Below are 20,649 nucleotides of genomic sequence, written 5' to 3'. Positions count from 1 at the left end.
TCGGTTTGTTCTTTGTATTTATGGGTCTGTTTCTGCCTTTTTAAGTTGGTTTTGCTTTTTACATTGCACATATAAGTGAAATCATATGGTATTTGTCTTTCTCTGTTCAAGTTCACTTAGCATAATACTCTCTAGGTCCATCCATGTTGTTGCAAATGGCAAGATCTCATTCTTTTCTATGATTGAGTGCTACTCCCGTGTGTGTGTGTGTGTGTGTGTGTGTGTGTGTGCGCGCGCGCACATACCACAGCTTCAGCATCCATCAATGGGGTTCTTTCCATTATCTTGGCTGTTGGAAGTAATGCTGCAATAAACATAGGGTGTATATATCTTTTCAGAGTAGTGTTTTCATTTTTTCTGGGTAAATACCCAGTAGTAGAATTCCTGGATTGTATAGTCCTTTTTTAAATTTTTTGAGGAACCTCCATTCTGTTTTCCATAGTGGCTACAACAAAAATTCCCACCAACAGTGCACAAGGGTTCCTTTTTCTCCACATCCTTGACAAAATTTATTATGTCTTGTCTTTTTGATATCAGCCATTCTGACAGGTATAAGGTATCTCACTGTGGTTTTGATCTCAATTTCCTTAATAATTAGTGATATTGAGCATCTTTTCATGTATCTGCTGGCCATCTTTATGTCTATTTGGTTCCTCTGCCCATTTTTTAATTGGGTTCTTTGTTTCTTTAGTGTTAAGTTCTATAAACATATATATGTTAGTTATTTATATATTTTAGATATTAACATTAATCACTTACTGGATACATCATTTGCAAATATCTTCTCCCATTCAGTAGTTTGTCTCTTTGTTTTGTTGACAGTTTCCTTCACTATGCAAAACCTTTTTACTTTGGTGTAGTCCAAACAGTTTATCTTAGTTTTTGTTTCCCTTGCCCAAGGACACAGACCTATAAATATGTTTCTAAGGCCAGTGTCAAAGACACCTCTGCCTATGTTTTCTTCTAGGAGTTTTATGCTTTAGGTCTCACATTTAGGTTTTTGATCCATACTAATTTTAGCTTTGAACTTCTGTTACGTAAGTGAAATCTGATGGAACAATGGAGCAGAAGCATGAGCAGAGGAGACACGTTCAGCATGCGTGTCTGCTGCTGTTTCTTGCTGCTGCGTCTGCACTTAGCATGTGTGACGCCCCGTGAGTATGGAGTCCTGGTAAATCTACATGCACGGAAGTTCGGGAAGACTTGAAGTGAGTACAAGGTGAGCAAGTTACATCTACAGTTGAGTAAACTGACACCTTAGAGAGGCCGCTTTTCCACTGAACCAGAATTTGCTTTGAACATAGAAAGACAGAAACACAAATGACCAAGGACCCTATCATATTCTTTCTTTTCTTTTTTTTTTTTAGGAAGCAACTTTATTCATGCCAGCATGGCTCAACTGGGTTCGTACCCAAAGAACTGAGCCCCCAATGCCACATGGCGCAGTTTTTTATAGATTTTCTTTTTTTTTTTTTTTGTCTCCCATATATGGTAACACACAAACGTGCTGTCTGATTAAGTGGTCTCATCATATTCTTTCTTTATCATGTTACTTCTCAGGATTGGTCAACCACTTATGCTGAAAATGATGTCACAGAAGGAAAGGAAAAGTAGGGCAACCCTTAGCTCCTTTTCCTTCAAATTCTTCCTTGTTTATCAGGAGAGAATGTTGGTAGAAGGTGCATATGTCAAGAAGTGAAATTAAAAAGCTGAGTTAGTTTTGTGCAGTGATTCCACTGTTCCGGTAAGAACAAAATGCATATGCGTGTATGAGCTCTGAAATACAAATTGTATATGACTACACTGATTCAGCATACAAGTTAAAACTTCATATTTACACTTACAACTGGCATGAAAACATGTCAGAGACATCCCAAATGTATTTCAGAGTCACCTGGGGAGGCTGGGGTTCTTGGGGTCCACTGAAAACCTACTGAAGCAGAATTTGGAAGTGGCTTGGGGGGTGAGGGGAGGGTTAAAGCTCTTCAATGTGATTCTGATAGAGCCGATCCATAAACCAGCCTTCGGGAACCACTGCTCTAGGATGATGAACCGTTAAAGCCACATATGTTTCTGAGGCCCGTCTCAATTCACAAGAAGAATCCATTCAAACTCTACAAATGTTATGCACGACCCCTGGACAAACTCTCTTTCTGGGGTCTATAAAAGACTTCCCAACACTCAGAGTGAAATTAATGATTTTTCGTTATCTGGAGGAAAGACGTGACTTTCGAAACTGAAACTATGGAAGAATTTCCAGGACGTGTATACACCTTTGTGACAGATACATTTCACATCTCGCAAGGAGTGAACAGGCGGCAGGATGCTTCCCCCCGTGACACAAGAAACCTCGGTCCAGATACATACATACCTCTGCTATCTGATTTTCCACGGACACACAGAGAAGGGCCTGCCCATCACAGCCACCTCAGTGATGCTGCTTTCTGATTAGATGCTGGAACTTCCAAGTACTGCTGCTCCCAGAGCAGTTACAAAAGGAGTTGGAACAGCTCCCCTCCTCTGAAGCAATAGCCTTGATGGGCTAAACCCTCTACTCCACCCACCCCTCCAAAGGAAAAAGACAGAAGGTGCTGGTAGCCGACTTTGACTATCCTGAAACTTCCACCTCACAGCATATTTTAAAAGAACCAATAGTAGGCCTTCCAGCCAATGAGTGACCACTCCCTAAATAGACATCTCACGCAGACCCAGTCTGAGGCCCTCAAGACAGCTAGGCCTGTGCAGGCCAAGCTCCTTCTTGGAGAACTACCCACCCCCCCATTCTGACGAGGCTGTCGATCCAGACATCACATGCACCCCAGCATGAGGACAGAAATGAGACCTCTGTTAGCAGCAGGGCCTTCCCGCTGGCCCTCCGGGATGACCGAGTCCACATCACAGAAAATGCAGGTAACGCTCAAAGGCCAAAAAAGTAAGTTAGCTACGCTTTTCAGAGAGAACCAGTGTTATTGTGCATATCCTACTCGACACACACATACACACACGTGCACATACATGACTGAATACACGGGTTTGAAATCCACGTTTTACCTGAATACGCCTTGAGCATTTTCCCAAGAGATGGAACATTCTTCTACAATTTGCCGTTGATCATCTGCGACAGCATGCCCTTACATGAGCTATCCCAGCCTGCTCTCCACTGTTGAGCATGTACAAGGCTCTGACTTTTCATTATTGTAAAGAATGCTCTGATTGCTCTATCTGCTTGATCTTCAAGGCAAAGCCTGTCTTCTCCTGACACAAGACACCGTTCTTAGTCCTTTACCATTCTGTAAAACTGACCCCTACCGTCAGCACTCTCCGAAGGAGAAGGAATGCTCCCAGGTTTGGAGGGAAGGGGGGTTTCAATCAAGCCTGATCGACCCCCGAATTTCTCCTTCACCAGAAGCAAAAGGGATCTGAATGTTCTTGTAGAACAGAACCTGGGTTTTTTGTAGGGCACGAGCACGGGTATAAAGAAAAGGGGTGTACCAAATTACAACATATACAAATCTCCTTTCTACATGTGATGAAGGAGAACAACTTTTGTCTATTTTAGCACATAAAGACACGACCTGTGTGCTTGTGCTACGTTTAACCTAAGATAAACCCCCGAATTCTCCCACATCTGACCCGTGCTCTCTCTGGGCTGTGCAAGGGTACCATCTTGTGGCTGATACAAAAGATAATCAGAAGACACTTAGCTTCCTAGCGTGTGATCGTATGAGAAATACCAGCTAAGTACAACAGCAAGACCCTCTTTAACAAAATGTTCGCTTCTACAGGAACAGAATATACACGTCACTGTTTATTGGCTTTTTCAAAAATGTGTGCATATACAGCAAATGCTCAGAGAGCTTCCTGTCCCCAAGGGATACCATTCTGATATGAGCCGAAGTGTTTCAGAACCTTCTAAACACTAATACTTGAGAGAAAAAAATGACATTGTGAGTATTTAGCTCTCTGGTTTTGACAAGAAGTCATTTATTTAAAAAAAAAAGGGGGGGGGGGCGCCTGGGTGGCTCAGTCGGTTAAGCGTCCGACTTCAGCTCAGGTCATAATCTTGCACTCCGTGAGTTCGAGCCCCTCATCAGGCTCTGCACCAACAGCTCAGAGACTGGAACCTGCTTCGGATTCTGTGTCTCCCTCTCTCTGCCCCTCTCCTGTTCATGCTTTGTCTCTCTCTCAAAAAAAAAAAAAAAAAAAAATTAAATAAATAAATAAATAAATAAATAATGGACCAGGGAGTAGGGTCCGGGTGGATCCATGATTTAAGAAATAAATAAATACATACATACATACATACATACATACAAACTCTGGAGTAGTGAAAAGATCACAAGAGCAGATGTTAGAATAACCAGGCTGTAATCCTGGCTGCATAAGTTTCAGAGATCTTGGGTCACTTAACTCATTAGTTCCTGATCCTTCCTCTGGAAAAGGGAAAGACTACATCTCACAGAAATTCGGGGGTCACACGCAGAAGCACTGGAGTCAGCTAAAGCAGCAGACAGAATGGAAAGCATTATTACATCCATTCAGAACAGCTGGATTAGCAACCTGGATTGCTCTAAAGAAATAATTTAGCCTTGCTCCTTAAATATTCTCAGATATGATCCTACCAGAGAGACCGTCCCTCAAAGAGGGGCAAAGGGTTCCGCTCAGAGGAAGTTAGGAGGGAAAAGGGTCAGCAAGGAAAGGTTCAGAAAGAAAAACCGACCATCTTTTAGGTGTCAAGCACCTGAAGTGTTAGGAGAATCTGCAGAGGATTTTCAGAGGCTGAAGACGGTTATTCTAAACCAAACCTTTAAAAAAGCAATGGGTTACAATGTCCAGTAAAATGCTGGACCTGTGACAGCTTGGAGCCTGGAGCCTGCTTCAGATTCTCTCTCTCTCTCTCTCTCTCTCTCTCTCTCTCTCTCTCTCTCTCTCTCTGCCCCTCCCCTGCTTGTGCTCTCTCTCTCTCTCAAAAATAAACATTTTAAAAAATGATAATAAGTAATAAATTAAATAAAATCCTGGATCTCTGCTCTCTAAGCACAAGAGCAACAGAAGAAATCACAAAAGACAAGACTGACCTACTTCCTTCTCTTTACTGTTATACTTCATAAGCCAAAGGTCCAAACACAAAACTGAAAGACGGCAAATTTTATTTTTTTAAGTCATTTGCAACACATGACAGTAGGGCTCATGTAACTGGTTTGTTTGGCACTAATATGCCAAAGGGTATAGACGTAAGTAGACGCCTTATAAGAGAAGAAATATAATTTCTTAAACCGTATGAAAAAGAAAGCTCAACCTTTTGTAGTCAAGTAAGTACAGGGGGCACCTGGGTGGCTCAGTTGGTTAAGCGTCCGACTCTGGCTCAAGTCATGATCTCGCGGTTCATGAGTTCAAGCCCGGCATAGGGCTCTCTGTTGTCAGCGTAAAGCCCACTTGGGATCCTCTGTCTCCCTCTCTCTCTGCCCCACCCACACTCGTTCCCTCTTTCTCTCAAAAATAAGCTTTTAAAAAATAATAAAAATTTTTAAAAATTAAAACTACTAGATACTATTTTGCACCTATCAGACACAAAAAGAAAAAAAAATTTTTTTATTCATGAGAATACCCAATGCTGAAAAAGCTGTATTGAGACAGTCAGGAATCCCTACTAGAAGAGGATACAGGCACAATCTTTCCAGGAAGCATTTTGGCAACGTGCATCAAGATGCTTACAGATGTGCATGTTCTCTGAGTCATCACTGATTCTACTGCTGGAGTCTGAATAGTGCAAAGGACAAGAGTGCAGGCTCTAAGCCAGGTCACCTGAAACTCTCCCAGCCCCACCGCTTACTGGCTAAACAACCGGGCAAGAAAATACCTAACTTCTTCGTGCCTCAGATTCCTCATCCGTAAAATAAGGTCATAATGTTACCCTATTTCACCAAGTACTATGAAGATTATACCGGTAAATGTAAGCCACCTAGAATACGGCTGGTACATCATAAGATGTATTACTATTATTAATATCATTGCTATTTTCATCACTGGAAGAATCCAGCAGTAATCTGGAAGTTGCACTGGTTGAGGACACACGTACTGAGTAGTATTTTCGGTTGGGCAATGGAGTACACAACAGTTATTGTCTCTGACTTAAAAAGCTCATTACACAGCTGCAAAAAAACAAAAACGAAAACAGAAAACTACACGTCTATTGAAGTAAAAGACTGAATAGCATACTGTGGATTACTCTACCGTCAGTAAAACTTATCTTTATGAGGCTTAATTTCTTCATCTGGTATATGGATATATCACAGATTCCTTAAGAGGATCAGAATGGTCATGAATACGAGGTAGTTTTGGAAATAGTAAAGTAATATGTAAATGCTAGTTATTATTTGTTAGGGTCTACAGAAGGTCAATTATGAAAATAATTTTAATATTCACTGAACATTTGCTATGTGCTAGATATTGTACACACATTATCTCATATAACTCCTTAAAAGCTACCTGGTTTACAATACAAAAGTACACAATGCCAATTAAATTAGAATTTCAGATAAATAATGAATAATTCTTTTAGTATAAACATGTCCAAAATGCAATTCTTCAGTGTTTATCTGAACTATTTGAAACATACTTGTATTAAAAATTATTCGTTGTTTACCTGAAACATTTGAAACGTACTTCTACTAAAAACTTATTTGCTGTTTACCTGAAATTAAAATTTACCTGGGCATCCTGTAAATCCCACATCCTTGCAACCCCACATCGATCCTATGAAATAAATACAATAATTACATATGGGAGAGAGAGTCAGAAACAATCTTAGTTGGTCCAATGACAGATCACCCATCACTCCTACTATGGATCAGAAAGAGAAGGAAGTGTTAAGTCAAAAAGCAGAACAAGAAAGCCCGGAAATTATTTCCCGGTTCTCACTGCTGTGTTATCGTTTCCTAAAATGTTACAATTTCTCAGAATACATTAAGCCCAAATTCAAACACTAAACATAAAAACCTGTTGCAAAGCCAAATCTAAATGACTTTGGAATTATCAGCCATTTTGGAAGATTGACAATATCCGTCCCTTCTTTTAGTGCGAATTATCTAGAGATGGGAGAATAAACATGTAAATGCTTATAAGCTGTTTTGAGTTGATGAGGTTTCAGGTTCTGGGAGCAAAACCTCGGGTTGCTTCATTTCTATTGGATGGTGGCAATTGACTTGTTTTCTGCTGTTTCAGTGGACCTTGAAATTATCATGACTGTTTGCTTCAGTCACATCAGTGTGCGTCATCCCTCACCATTTGCAATGAGCACCACTCAGGGAATAAACTGTGTTAATTCACAGCGGCCTTGGTGATGAGAGAGGCATTTTCAAACATATTTTTGCTCTTGGAGAAAAGATGTCACTTTACTTTTGCAAAAGGCAGGTGCCAATATTCAGTATGTGTCACGGTACATTGCAAAGGGTGGAATCAAGAGTGTGTGTGTGTGTACGTCTTGTAACACTAATACCAATCAAAAAAGAGAGAGAGAGAAAGACATAGAGATCTGAACTGGCTTCCGATCTCAACTCTAGAATTAACTAGTCGTGTGACCTTCAACTACTCCCTTACTCTTTCTGAGCCCAATTTTCACCATCCATAGCCTGACATCAATATCTGCTCTACTCCACAGGAGTACTTTGGTGCAAGGTTGCAAATCTAGAAAGCATCTAGGCTGTGTGCTACTAAGAGAAGAAAGATTATAACTGGTTCAAAGCAAAGTGATTTCAGAAACAAGAGGCAAACTTCAAATCATTACTGCCCATCTGCAAAGTCTGATAATACAGTATTCCATTAAAGACAATACTTTTAAAAGCACCAAAGGAGATGAGAATAAAAATGTCAGAGCTGAAGGCAAAGGTCTCTATCAGTGCATCTCTCTTTAATGTGATCAGTCATCCAGGGAATCTGTTAAACATGTGTATTTCTGGGCCACACACCAGAGATCATAAATCAGTAGAACTGGAGTTAGCCAAAGAATCTGCATATTTAATAAGCTCCCTGGGTGATTGAGAAGCAGGTGGTCTATTTAAAACACTTGGAGAAACACTGGTCATTATCAATCAAATACAAACACATAGTTAAGGTTTTTAAAGACAATAAAGTAAAATGACACTGGCAGAAAGCAATAAGTAGACTTGATTCAATATAAAGTTCTGGAACAGGAAAGACAAGACATCCCAACAGTAGGGCAAGAGAGAGGAAGTCACAGCATATCTATTCTCTCAAAATGTCTCTCAGGTTGATCTACAAGAGCCAGCTGGTGAAGATGATGGAGGAAAATGGGCAAACCGAAGAGTCAAAGAGGCAATACAAATTGGAAGAAAAACAGGGGAAGACAGAAATTGCCACAGGATACACAGTCTTTGGAATAGTAGTGCTGTTGAGTCCTACAAATATGGGAGAGATTCAGGACAGTCACTGGTCAGAGGAGAAAATCAATTCATCGAAAAGGAGGTTAAACAGTAAAAACATCACTGTCCTTATAAGAAAATGATATACAATGTTCATGGAAAGGTTGTTGGTGTGAAATAAATCAAAGTATGTTCAACATGAAATTACCTTTTAAAAATATCCCACGAGAAATTTCAGGAGATGAAAAAGTACTTTGAAAAGCATAAAGGGGGCACCTGGGTGGCTCAGTCAGTTAAGTGTCCAACTTCGGCTCAGGTCATGGTCTCCCAGTTTGCGAGTTCAAGCCCCACGTTGGGCTCTGCACTGACAGCTCAGAGCCTGGAGCCTGCTTCAGATTCTGTCTCCCTCTCTCTCTCTCTCTGCCCCTCCCCCATTCTCACTCTGTCCCTATCACCCAAATATAAACATTTTAAAAGTTAAAAAAAAAAATAAAATCATAAAGAATAAATGATACAGTTATTACTTGTAGTATTTTTTGTGACTATCAAATTCATTCACTGCTTGTGTGCTTTGGAAGCTAGCTAAGAAGGGCTGTATAGTATTATCTTTGGATCCCCAGTGCCTACCACAGTGTCTAACATATAACAGGCACTAACCAGGTGGATCAGTGGGTGGATGGGTAGATGGACGGGTGAGTGAATCAGGTTAACACAAAAGACGAGGAAAGAGGTGCAAGTTCACATGGCATTCACCAAACTTCACAAGCGTCATTCTCTACTTGGATGGCACTGCCCAGTTGTTGTCACGAGACCTGGGCACATTTTAGTACTAAAGCGTGCTGGCAGTCATGCATGAACCTCTGACTGAGGTGTGTTTATGGTCTTCCTGAAGGAAGTGCATCTTGATTCATTTAACCTGATGTGCCCATTACCTAATTGCTGTCCCCCAGCTTCACACCTCCCTTCTTCCATCAATTCTATATGGCTGGGTCTTGCTGACTACAAACTCCATCCCCCAGACTCCCCCAGGAGCTGGTGTTCTGTTAAATTCTAGCAGGAGAAAGAGACATTATTTCTTTCTCATATTCTTTTGCTTCTGGTGTTCCTGGAAACAGCTGCAGCCTGTCCGTGATCTAAGCTCCTGCTGGAACTGCCCTTCTTTGGTGGTTCACGTACTGGCCAGGGATTCCACTCTCTGCAGTCCTCGTACTGGCTACATGGAACCCCTAGAAACCCCACTCTTGGGCTTTTGTAACAATCTCTGTTCCCTTTTATTTCCCTAGTCCCCAGAATTACTAGCTGCTTCCTACAGATACCTACTTCTCTGAGTATTATTCTATTTACTTCTCAAATCCCCTTCTTCTCTTTAGCTCATCCAACCCTTCAAACATCCATAAAACCAACACGTGTATTAAATTCCCCCTATTTGAAAATTCTTTTGAAACAGAACTGGTTTCTGTTTTTCTGCCCATACTCTGACTGACACACTTGGTAAAAATCAGGGTGTTTTTTTTTTAACGTAATAGGATTACACTAGGTATTGAAAGCACAGGTTCCAGAACATTTAATTTGTTCCCTAAGGGTCCAGAATAGAAACTGAAATTAAATTGTAGAATTAGATTATCGTGAAATCGCATATATAGGGGATAAAATGCCTTCCCCTTATCCTGGAGTGGCTCCTTGTTTTGATTACTTTACTATTGTTATTTTGCAACCCCTTTGCTTTTTTACACAGACCTACAGTTATCTCCTCCTCCTGGAAGCCTCACCTGATTACCCCAGCTAACCTTGATCTAACTTGATCTTACTCTGAATTCTTTTGGTTCTTCGGTTCTCTGATTTAGTGACTATTTCTCTGGGTATGTTATCAATCAGTCTTGCCCTGACTCACTCCCCACACCCAAGCCATCACAGGAATTCTCAGAAAAACTGGTACAGATATCAAGACCTCACTCCCCCTCCCAACCTCCTAAACCAGAATTTCTGGAGGAAACCAGGAGGCAGGGTAGAGAAGGCATATATATGTTTTTTACATGCCTCAGGTAATACACCCCTCAAGATCAGGGCCCTTCCATTTCTCATGCAGCATTTACTGTGCCTAACACAGTTTCGGCAGATGCAGTAAAAATATGTCCCTTTTTCCAATGAAGTGACTGAGTGAAGATTCCTAGGAAGACCAGGTGGTGTCACTCCTGCCTAATTAATATTTCTGGGCCAATGAAAAGCATCTCATGTAGCAAAATGTGATCTTCCCTGGACACAATGGCTCTGTACCTGAATCCACCCTTCCATTGGTTTTTTGGCCTCAGAGAGAACTGCATAAACTTCACCAAGAAAACAGAGCAAAACGTCAACAATGCAGACAGCTCGGGTTCTCTGAAAAGAAGTGATGACTTCTAGCAGTGAGACTGCTAGACCTCCTGCCAGGAGGTAAGCCTCCCCCTGCCCCTGAGGCCGGAGAGCTCACTGCATTAGGTTCTGGGCATGAGCATTCTAGAGCGCAAGCTTAGGAAACAAATGCTTAGTGAGCTAGCGAGGAAACACCAAACAGACTGCATTTTTCTTCACCTCCTGCAACCCCATTCGTTTTCAATGACACTTGGAGTTGTTATCTGAAAATTTAATTTTCCTTTTACGTCTCCTACTCTCACGTTGTGGACTTAAATTATTCCTCATTGCTAGATGAGCAACCCAATCTAGGTTTACCGTGAGCCATTTATTAGGCGACTTCTATGGCGATATACAACCCTCACCTATGACAGAAGCTGTTTAGCAACTACTTCTAATGACTAACAGGCTGAGAATGGCATGTTTTCCAAAAGCGGTTTCCACACAAACTCAGACCTAACTACATTTTAACATTTCTGAATTCGAATTATCCAGTTGTATTAAAAATCCATGAAGATGGTTAAAAGGAAACGAACTCTAGATTTATGGGTCCAAAGGGGGCCTCCAAATGTCCCCGATAACCCTTCTTGGGTTACACCTTGATCTCCCCCATTTGAGCATCTACCTCCAGAAGAGGCACATTAGGATAATCAGCCCTTTCTTCATACTAAGTGACCACCAAATTATTGTGTTCACAGACTTAAATTTCAATGAAGAGGGAAGTACTGACTGGCGAACAAATCTCCAGTAGTAGAAACTGCACCCCCCCCCATTATTCACGAGCTGGGTGGTCCTTGAATCCCTAACCATCCCCAGACCCCTCTCCTTCAAACCTACCGCCTACACTGCCCCTGCTTTCCCAGCGAACAGCCAGCTTATGCTAACATTTCGTAATAACCTGCTGGAGTGTGTGTATCCTTTGCTGCCAGCCAATCAACCATTTCACCTACAGGGCATCCAGCTTGTTCCCTCTGTTCCCCACTTAACGCTGAAAAAGCTGTGCGCGTTTGGGGTTACCAGCTATCGTCCAACACTCTGTTCAGGGGCTGTGTCAAAGATGTTTCGAAGTTTTCCTCCCACTTTGTGGGACACATACTTAGTGGTGAACTCAGGTTGCGAAACCTTGATGACTTCTGGGTTTCAGTAATTGGGGGGGCGGGGGAGGGGAAGGGGGCGCTTAGAAACAGCCGCCATGCTGCCAGGCAACAAATACGGAGCAGCTGTTTAGACAATACTCTTCATTTGGCCAGGACTCGCTATCGTGGGAAAAGAACTTTCTAGAGACTCCATATGGCGATGAAAGTTAAGTTTCTAAGTTGCCAATATCAGCTCTGCATTCTTTAACAAGGACTACTGCCCACGGTCAAGTGTGTGCCAGCAGCACTGCAATTCATTCCTCCTTCCCTGCCATCTTGTTTTCCTTCTGTTCCTCTCTCTTCCTTTCTTTTGCTCCCTTCCTTCCTTCTTTCCTTTCTTGTTCTCCTGTTACAAACTTCTTTCTGAACCTTTACAAACTTCTTTCTGAGAAGTCTGTAACGCCAGCTGGTTACTATCTACTAACTTGTGGGTCCTCCTCTTACCACGACCCCTTCCCCCTCACTCCCACCCACTCAACCTCCACCCACCAACACAACCCTGGTGTTCAAAACACGTCATACGAAAGACTTTCCATTCCTTGTACCAGAACTGGAAAGCTGAGCCTCAATCGAAATGCTGTTGCACAACACTGGGTTGTGACCGTTACCACTATTTGAGATCACGTGGCAACGTCTGGCTCCTCCCATTTCCTGATATTGCCCTGCAGAGAGACAGAAACCAAGGGCAGGCCTGGGCCTTTTAGAAGACGCTTCAGAATGGCAATGGAGTAAGAGATCTGGAAGTGTGTTTCCAATTTCTAAATAAAGAAAACTCTCCGGACACGCATCGGGGACAGTGTACTGTCCCCGGTGAAGTGACAGCAGCTAGAGTAACATTCGTCGCAGTTTGACAGGTCTGTTTCTGCAATCCCTTGCGCCCCCCACACTCATTTTCTCCTCCGCCTCCCCCTGCAAACAAAAACTTCAGAGATTCCCAAAAGCCCAAAGATAGGACCTGCTACCTGCTACTCAATAGCTACGTCTTCAAAGCCATACAGATGTTAGGTTCCTTCATGGACTTTAGACCTGGCCTGGGATTCTCTCTCTCTCTCTCTCTCAAAAATAAATAAATATTAAAAATTTTTTTTTCTTAAGTTGAGTCCAATGGGAATAAAAAGCAGAGCACAAAGAATATAATCAATGATATTTTAACAGCTGTGTAATGGGATAGATGATAGCTATTACTAGTGAACATAGCATAACGTATCAACTTGTCAAATCACTGAGTTGGACATCTGAAACGAATTTAACATTGTGGGTCAACTATACCTCCTCCCCCAAAAAAGAGAAAGAAAGAAAGAGAGAGAGAGAGAGAGAGAGAGAGAGAGAAAGAAAGAAAAAGAAAGAAAGAAAGAAAGAAAGAAAGAAAGAAAGAAAGAAAGAAAGAAAGAAAGAAAGAAAAAAAAGAAAGTTGAGTCATGGCCCTGACACCATAAAAATCCTAGAAGGGGGGCGCCTGGGTGGCGCAGTCGGTTAAGCGTCCGACTTCAGCCAGGTCACGATCTCGCGGTCTGTGAGTTCGAGCCCCGCGTCAGGCTCTGGGCTGATGGCTCGGAGCCTGGAGCCTGTTTCCAATTCTGTGTCTCCCTCTCTCTCTCTGCCCCTCCCCCGTTCATTCTCTGTCCCAAAAATAAATAAAAAACGTTGAAAAAAAAAATTAAAAAAAAATAATAAAAAAAAAAATCCTAGAAGGAAAACACAGGCAGTAATCTCCTAGACTTGGATCTTGGCAACGATTTTCTAAACCTGACTCGACTTCACAAGCAAAGGCAACAAAAGCAAAAATAAACAAATAGGATGACATCAAGCGAAAAAGTTTCTGCACGGCAAATTAAAGCATCAACAAAATGAAAAGGCAACCGGCTGAATGGGAGAAAGCATTTATAAATCATACATCTGATAAGCAGTAAATACCCAAACTCTACAAAGAAATCATACAAATTTACAACAAGAAGACAAACCATTTAAAATTCTCAGTGTCACTAATCATCAGGGAAATGTAAATTGAAACCACCATAAGTCATCACCTCACACCTGTCAGACTGGCTGTTATCAAAGACAAGAAATAACAAGTGCTGGGCCGGTACGGATAAAAGGGAAAGCTATGGGCTGTTGGTGGAATGTAAATTAGTACAACCACTACGGAAAATAGGATGGGGTTCCTCAAAAAATCAAAAATTAAAAATAGAAATACTGTATCATTCTACTTCTGGGTATTCATCTGAAGAAAACAAAAACACTAATTCCAAAAGATAGATAGATTCTTCAATGTTCACTGCAGCATTACTGACCACAGTCAAGATGTGGAAATAACCTAAGTGTCTATCGATGAACGAATGGATCAAGGAATTGTTGTATATACATACACATATATGCAATGGAATATTATTCAGCCGTAAAAAAGAATGGAATCTTGGGGCACCTGGGTGGCTCAGTCAGTTAAGCGTCCGACTTCAGCTCAGGTCATGATCTCGGGATTCATGAGTTCGAGCCCTGTGTCAGGCTCCGTGCTGACAGCTCAGAGCCTAGAGCCTACTTCTGATTCTGTGTCTCCCACTCTCTGCCCGTCACCAGCTCAGGCTCTGTCTCCCTCTCTCTCTCAATAAATAAACATTTAAAAAAATTTTTAAAAGAAGAATGGAATCTTGCCATTTACAACAACATGGATGGATCTTAAGAGCATTATGCCAAGTGAAACAAGGCAGAGAAAGACAAACGCCGTATGATCTCACTTACATGTGGAATCTAAAAAACAAAAAAACAAGCACACACATACAGAGAACAGATTGGTGACTGTCAGGGTGGGGGTGGGGGGGTGAAAGGGGTCAAAGGTACAAATTTCCAGTTATAAAATAAGTCAGTCACAGGGATGTCACGTACAGCATGGTGACTATAGTTAACAATACTGTATTGTGTATTTGAAAGCTGCTAAGAAAATAAATCTTAAAAGCACTCACCATAAGAAAAACATGTTTTGAAGCTTTGTACGGTGACAGAGAATAACGAGAGGTACTCTGGTAACCATTCTGCAACCTCAGCAAATTACCGAATCGTTATGTTGCACAGCTGAAACTAATATAATGTTATATGTCAATTACACCTTAGTAAAAAAAAAAAAAAAAAAAAAAAAATTTAAAAAAACAGAAATTGAGCCTTGCCAAGGTAAAGGCACCTGGGAAACATCCTGGGCTTTCCACCCGTTTTCTCTAACAAGGTATCGGGACAACAACAAACAAAAAACTCACTGGAACGACTTAGCAGATTGGAGATGGCAAAAGAATCTGCGACCTTTGACACAGATCAGTAAAACTTATCTTAAGATCAGAGAGGGTAAAAAAAAAAAACAAACAAACAAGATTAGCCAGCGATTCCAAAATCTATTCTAATGACTGCTATCCTGCCTCCCTCTAGGGTGCTCCCTCGTGTGGTCTTTTCCCTTTCAAGGAAGCTGTGCCCATACTCCAGAATCCAAAGGCTGTGGGGGAAAACAACTTACCTTGTCTGGACATCCCACAGTGCACAGGCCCACTTCAGGCCTTCCAAACGCTGCTGAAATTCATATGAAATATAGGCCTTTACAGTCTGTATTCCCAAAGGCTCTTTGGATATTGAACTAATTAAAAAATTTAGAGTTCAAGACAATGATCTGAACAAAAAAAAATAACCAGCTGAATATACACTCCTTGGTCCTGGATTGATGACAGTATCTGGACTTCCACACAGGACAATCACATCACGTGAAGCCAGAAAACCACACGGTAAAGATGCTTGCCCTCGAGAACTGTACGCAAACTGCACTGGTTCCAAAGTGCGGTGGGTATGCGGTGGATATGTGAACAGAGGTTCAAGTCAATTCAAATTTATTGAGCACCTACTACATTTCAGGCACTGTTCTGATCCTACAAAGGCACACAGAAATAGCGCACGTCATCAGAAGTCTGCCTGGGCTCACAACGAGTCTATCAGGAATGCGCGTCGTGGGAACTTCGCGGGCCTGGTGGGCGTGAGTTCCTGGTGAAAACAGGCACCATCTCCACCTTCGCGGCTTCGAGCTTGCTGGCGATGACGTTCAGTGCGAGCCCCGTCATCGGGGTCAGCGGAGGGGCTGAAGCAGCTGGGCCAGTCGAACCCGGCTCCCACCCCGCTCAGAGAGCATCATCAAGGAGCCCGGGGAGCACACCATGGCGGGTGCCGATGAGCTGCACCTATTAGCCTGAACGACCTGAAGGAAGCCCACACCTGCATCCCCACCAAGAAATCCAATCCGGTCGTCTCGTGCTGCAGCACAGTCAGCAAGGCGTTGCACGTGCCTTGTCTCCCCAAGTCCTCCCCACAAGCAAGCACGGTGACTGCGACGCAAGGCGAGGCCCCTCCCCGACGGTGGAGCGAGGGCATCGACAAGGCGTGGGTGTCCGCCCGCCAGGAACTCAAGCAGCCCCCCACGCCTGGCCGAGAGCGCGAGTGGGCGGTGGCCGAGACCTGCCAGTTACTTGACCCCAACACCCTCCCTGGCTTCAGCCAGCGCGCGCTGCGCCTCCCCCCGCCAGCAGGCGGCGCGGCGGCGAAGCCCCAGTGGGCCTGCGCGGAGCAGCCGGCGCTTCGACGTCTGCCACGGGGCGCTGCGCGCAGGCGCCCTCCGGGTCATCGTCACGCCGCGCGGCCTCTGCGTAGGCGTGGTGATGGCGCCGCCCCGGCTGGCGGAGCCCGTCGGCCTCGTGGAGGCCTCGCGTCATAATCGGGGAGGGGGGGGGGTTTCTGCATCTACTGCACCCTGAACGGGGAGCGGAGTCCCAGGTGGAGGGCGCCCCGGTGTTGGTCGTGGACGCCCATCGAGCCCGCTGGCTTCACCGCTGACCTGAGGTCCCACGCGGCGGCCAGGCCTTCCCCTGCTGTGGGTTTGACCTCTGGCAGGTCCTGCCCAGAGGCCCCTCCCCCACGATAGCAGCCCCAGTCAGAGGGTGCCCTGATGGAAGGCATCCTACGCCCCGGGGCCCTGGGCGGGACACAGCACAGCACCCTGATCACCCACAGGAACAAGCCCATCACGCCCGCAGAGACTGTCCAGACGCAGGGTGCCCCCCCCCCGACAGTTTTGCGGGGCGCACTCCGTGTCATCGCGCAACGTGAACGCTAGATGCCATTTCCTTCAATATTTATTTCAGGATTGCAAGGGCAAGACGAACGCCCTCAGCAGTGCGGGGAAGGAAGGGATGCGACGCCCAACACTTTATGTATGTGTGTGTTTATTTCATTTAGTTTCTTCAGAGGGAAACTCAAATGCCCAAAAAATAAGTAAATAAACACATTAAGAGGTTTATTTGGGTAAATGGCCCCTATTGGATTTTTCCCCCAGAAAAAGAGAAGGAACAAGCAAGCAGGTGGGCTTTTCTGTTTGGACAGAAACTTCAAGGCAGGAAATCTTGTGCCGTGTCACGTTGAGCACCTCCAGCTGTGATGGTGCCAGTGGAGTCATAAATTCGAGATGGCGGTAAAAGAAAAAAGACAATCTGTCCGGGGCGGAGAGACAGGTAAATAGACAGCATAGCGTGATAAGTGCAACAACACAGAAGGTTGTAAGATAGCGCAGAGACAGGAGTGGTTAACTCCGTGTTGGGATGGAGTATTTCATTCATCCCTTCATTCTGTAAGCATTTCCTGGACACACACTAGGTGCTGCAATGGACAAAAACCCGGACAAATACATTTTCCAGCAGAGAGGAAAAGAGACAGTTCAAGCAGAGGAGGCCACATACGTGCGTAGATGTCTGAAAGATTATGGTGTGCGTGAAGAACTGTAAGACACTCCAAATGGAGAATAAAAAGTGGAGAAAAGCAGTAGATGTGGCTGAAATGTGCAATTACTCAGACTATGGATTGAATGCAATAATTCATACTATATGCAGGAAACAGCATGAGTGAGTTTTGTGGAGGCTCAAACCCCAGACAGTGTTTCTGCATATTAGGTGATTGGTAAAGTCTTAAGCTTCTAGTAGAGTCTAGGTGCCTGTACCGTGGGAATGCTTAACATTTCTGGCCTCAGCCTGCACCCTTGGAGGTGGGGAGGGCCCTGTTAAGTGGCGTCAGAGAATCACCTCACTCTCTCTCTTGGGCGGGAGGACCCTCAGCTGGTGGTGTCTCTTCCCCACCCGACGGTCCACCAAGGGGCAGGACAAGTGCCATCAGCTGTAGCGTGGCTACTTCTCCTTATGCTAACTTCCTCACCTTTCCTGAATTCCCCTGGGAGATTTAGGTTATTCTTTTCCTAAAGCATTTCACGTGTGACCCAAAGCAGTAGGAAGTTGGGGGCAGAAACAGAAATTATGCCTTTAAAAAAAAATAGTGGGGACACCTGGGTGGCTCAGTCGGTTAAGCCTCCGACTTCAGCTCAGGTCACGATCTTGCGGTCCATGGGTTCGAGCCCCGCGTTGGGCTCTGGGCTGATGGCTCAGAGCCTGGAGCCTGCTTCCGATTCTGTGTCTCCCTCTCTCTCTCTGCCCCTCCCCCGTTCATGCTCTGTCTCTCTCTGTCTCAAAAATAAAAATAAACGTTAAAAAAAAATTTTTTTTTAAATAGTGAACACTGTTATATCTCAGAAGGAGAACAAGTGTCTATTTGGGCTTTTAGAGAGAAAGTATCTCCAGTAGGCTCATGCCCTTCCTCACTCTTCCTCGGTTTCCCCTTATTCATGCCCCACTCCTCCCTGTCTACTTCCCCCTCCCCTTTCTATCACTGCCTCCTCTGCCAGCCACTTCCTGAGTCTGGAATATTCTACAACCTCGAGTTTCAGCTGGATACCAGTCGAGGCTTCCTCTGACCCACCACCCTCCATACACTCCTTCTGTAGGGTGCACTCTCTTGTGGAGGGGACATGCCCTGAGGGTACTTCACCTCCAGTGCACCTGCCCCCAATTTGCTTTCTGACTTTCCTTAAAGACTAAGAAACCTCATCTGTGAGAGAAGTTGTTTCTTCTAAAGGCTACCCTGTTTATATATATAAAGAGTGTGTTCTCTTATTAATATAGCTTTAACCTTGCTCCTTGTGAATTAGTAACAATAGACTAGATCTCTCTCCTGGTATGGTCTTTATTAAGTCTTTCCACATTAACTGGAAATTCACTCTGCCTGGATCACCTCAAACAATGGACTGTACTCCAATAGTTTCTTCCTCATTCCCAGGTTTCTTCCTGATAAAAGTCTAAGAGGTAGGTGAGTGACTGTGTGTGTGTGTGTGTGTGTGTGTGTGTGTGTGTGTGTTGGGGTAGGTAAGGTGTGACAGTTTGTTGAACCAGGTATGTAAATATTTATTTGAAATTTAAAAATAATCCCATTTCTCCATCTCCATTGAGAGCAGGAAAACCAGAGAGAGGCTTGCATTGTTAAAGGATTTCAGTAAAGCACTTAGCACAAGGAAACACACATTCAATACCTGAAGGCTATTATTCCTACAAAAGGTGGATCTCCTTTTGCACCCCTGGGGCCTTAGGATGGGCTGGTCTAGGTAGAACCTATCTCTTCCCTGGCTTAGCTGGGGTTTTATGGCCCCTCTTGGAGAAAAGCGTCTAAAGTCAATTACCTGGCTCAGTACAGCCTGGAACTGATTCTAATAGGAAACATGGTTGCAGCTTTTTTTTTTTTTTTTCTATCAGCTCCCCTCCAAGACTTGAATATGTTTTCTTCTCCCACGATCGCCCCAAAAATGCAACATCCATTGGAAATCTTGAAGCTAAGGCAGGAAGGATACACTTTATGATATACTTTTGTTTCTGGATGAATTAATCATTTACTTCTGTCAGTGGTGGGAGCACCTCAAAGCAGCCCCGTTCTCTGAGTCAATACTATGGCACTTAACGTGACAAATGCAAACACACCAGAGTACACAGAGATGTCGCTTGCCAGAGTGAAATAACTGGAGTAACTGGAAAAAACCCAGAGCTATTTTAGGTCACTATTCCTCCTGAATCATTGCTTCCACTTTATTGCTTACATATTGGAGCTTAATTTGTTTTTTAAAGTGAGGGGGTTTTGGGGGGCAGCTGGGTGGCTCAGTCGGTTAAGCGTCCGACTTAGGCTCAGGTCATGATCTCACGGCTCCTGAGTTCCAGCCCCACATCCGACTCTGCTGACAGCTCAGAGCCTGGAGCCAACCCACTTTGAATTTCTGTGTCTCCTCCTCTTTAAGCCCATACCCCACTCACACTCCATCTCTCTGTCTCAAAAATAAATAAACATGAAAAAAATAAATAAAAATAAAAATAAAGTGAGGGAGTTTTTCCTAATCCAGCAATCCCACTCGGGGGAATTTGATAGAAATAAAAGCACCTTTGCATCGTGGTGCATGTAAACCTTGTTTAATGCAGCATTATTTATAAGATCAAAATTAAAAAGAAAATTTTTCTTTTACATTAGCTTGCTGTTGCTAGATTTTGAAGGAAAAGCTAATAGAGAACAAGATTTGTTTTAATAATGAAGATAGCAGGGGTGACCAGGAAAAAAAAAAAACTTCAAGATGACATTATGACTCAGTGGACTTGTTATGGTTTCTTGTCTAACTTGGCCTTTCAACGAGAGGCTAATATATACCAGAACTGGCAGCAGGAAATATCTGATACCAGGCAAGTCTTTGTTTTCCTTTGGACGAGGAAGAAGTCTTTGGTCAATAATTCAGAACCTCAGAAAAACAGCCTCCAAAACAAAACGTCATGCTGCCAGCTCCCAGTTCATTTATGCTCCAAGCACATTCAGTC

General features: G+C 43.6%; 1 protein-coding gene and 1 long non-coding RNA gene across 2 annotated transcripts in view; one reads left to right on the top strand and one right to left on the bottom strand.

Annotated features, from left to right (window-relative positions):
* GLIS3 (GLIS family zinc finger 3) overlaps positions 1-16,422 on the bottom strand; it is a 547,835-nt gene extending 531,413 nt beyond the window's left edge. The window contains exon 1 of the mRNA XM_045043118.1: positions 15,402-16,422. The gene's annotated coding sequence lies outside the window, so the exon portion shown is untranslated. The remainder of the gene's footprint in view (positions 1-15,401) is intronic.
* A 195-nt stretch (positions 16,423-16,617) lies between these two features.
* LOC102899344 lies at positions 16,618-17,740 on the top strand. Its single transcript, XR_002737753.2, has 4 exons — positions 16,618-16,796; positions 17,068-17,136; positions 17,306-17,433; positions 17,576-17,740. It is a non-coding gene; the product is annotated as an uncharacterized LOC102899344 (long non-coding RNA).
* The last annotated feature ends 2,909 nt before the right edge of the window (positions 17,741-20,649 follow it).

Source organism: Felis catus, chromosome D4 (genome assembly GCF_018350175.1).
Source record: "Felis catus isolate Fca126 chromosome D4, F.catus_Fca126_mat1.0, whole genome shotgun sequence".
NCBI lineage: Eukaryota > Metazoa > Chordata > Mammalia > Carnivora > Felidae > Felis > Felis catus.
This window is presented reverse-complemented; position numbering and strand designations above follow the sequence as displayed.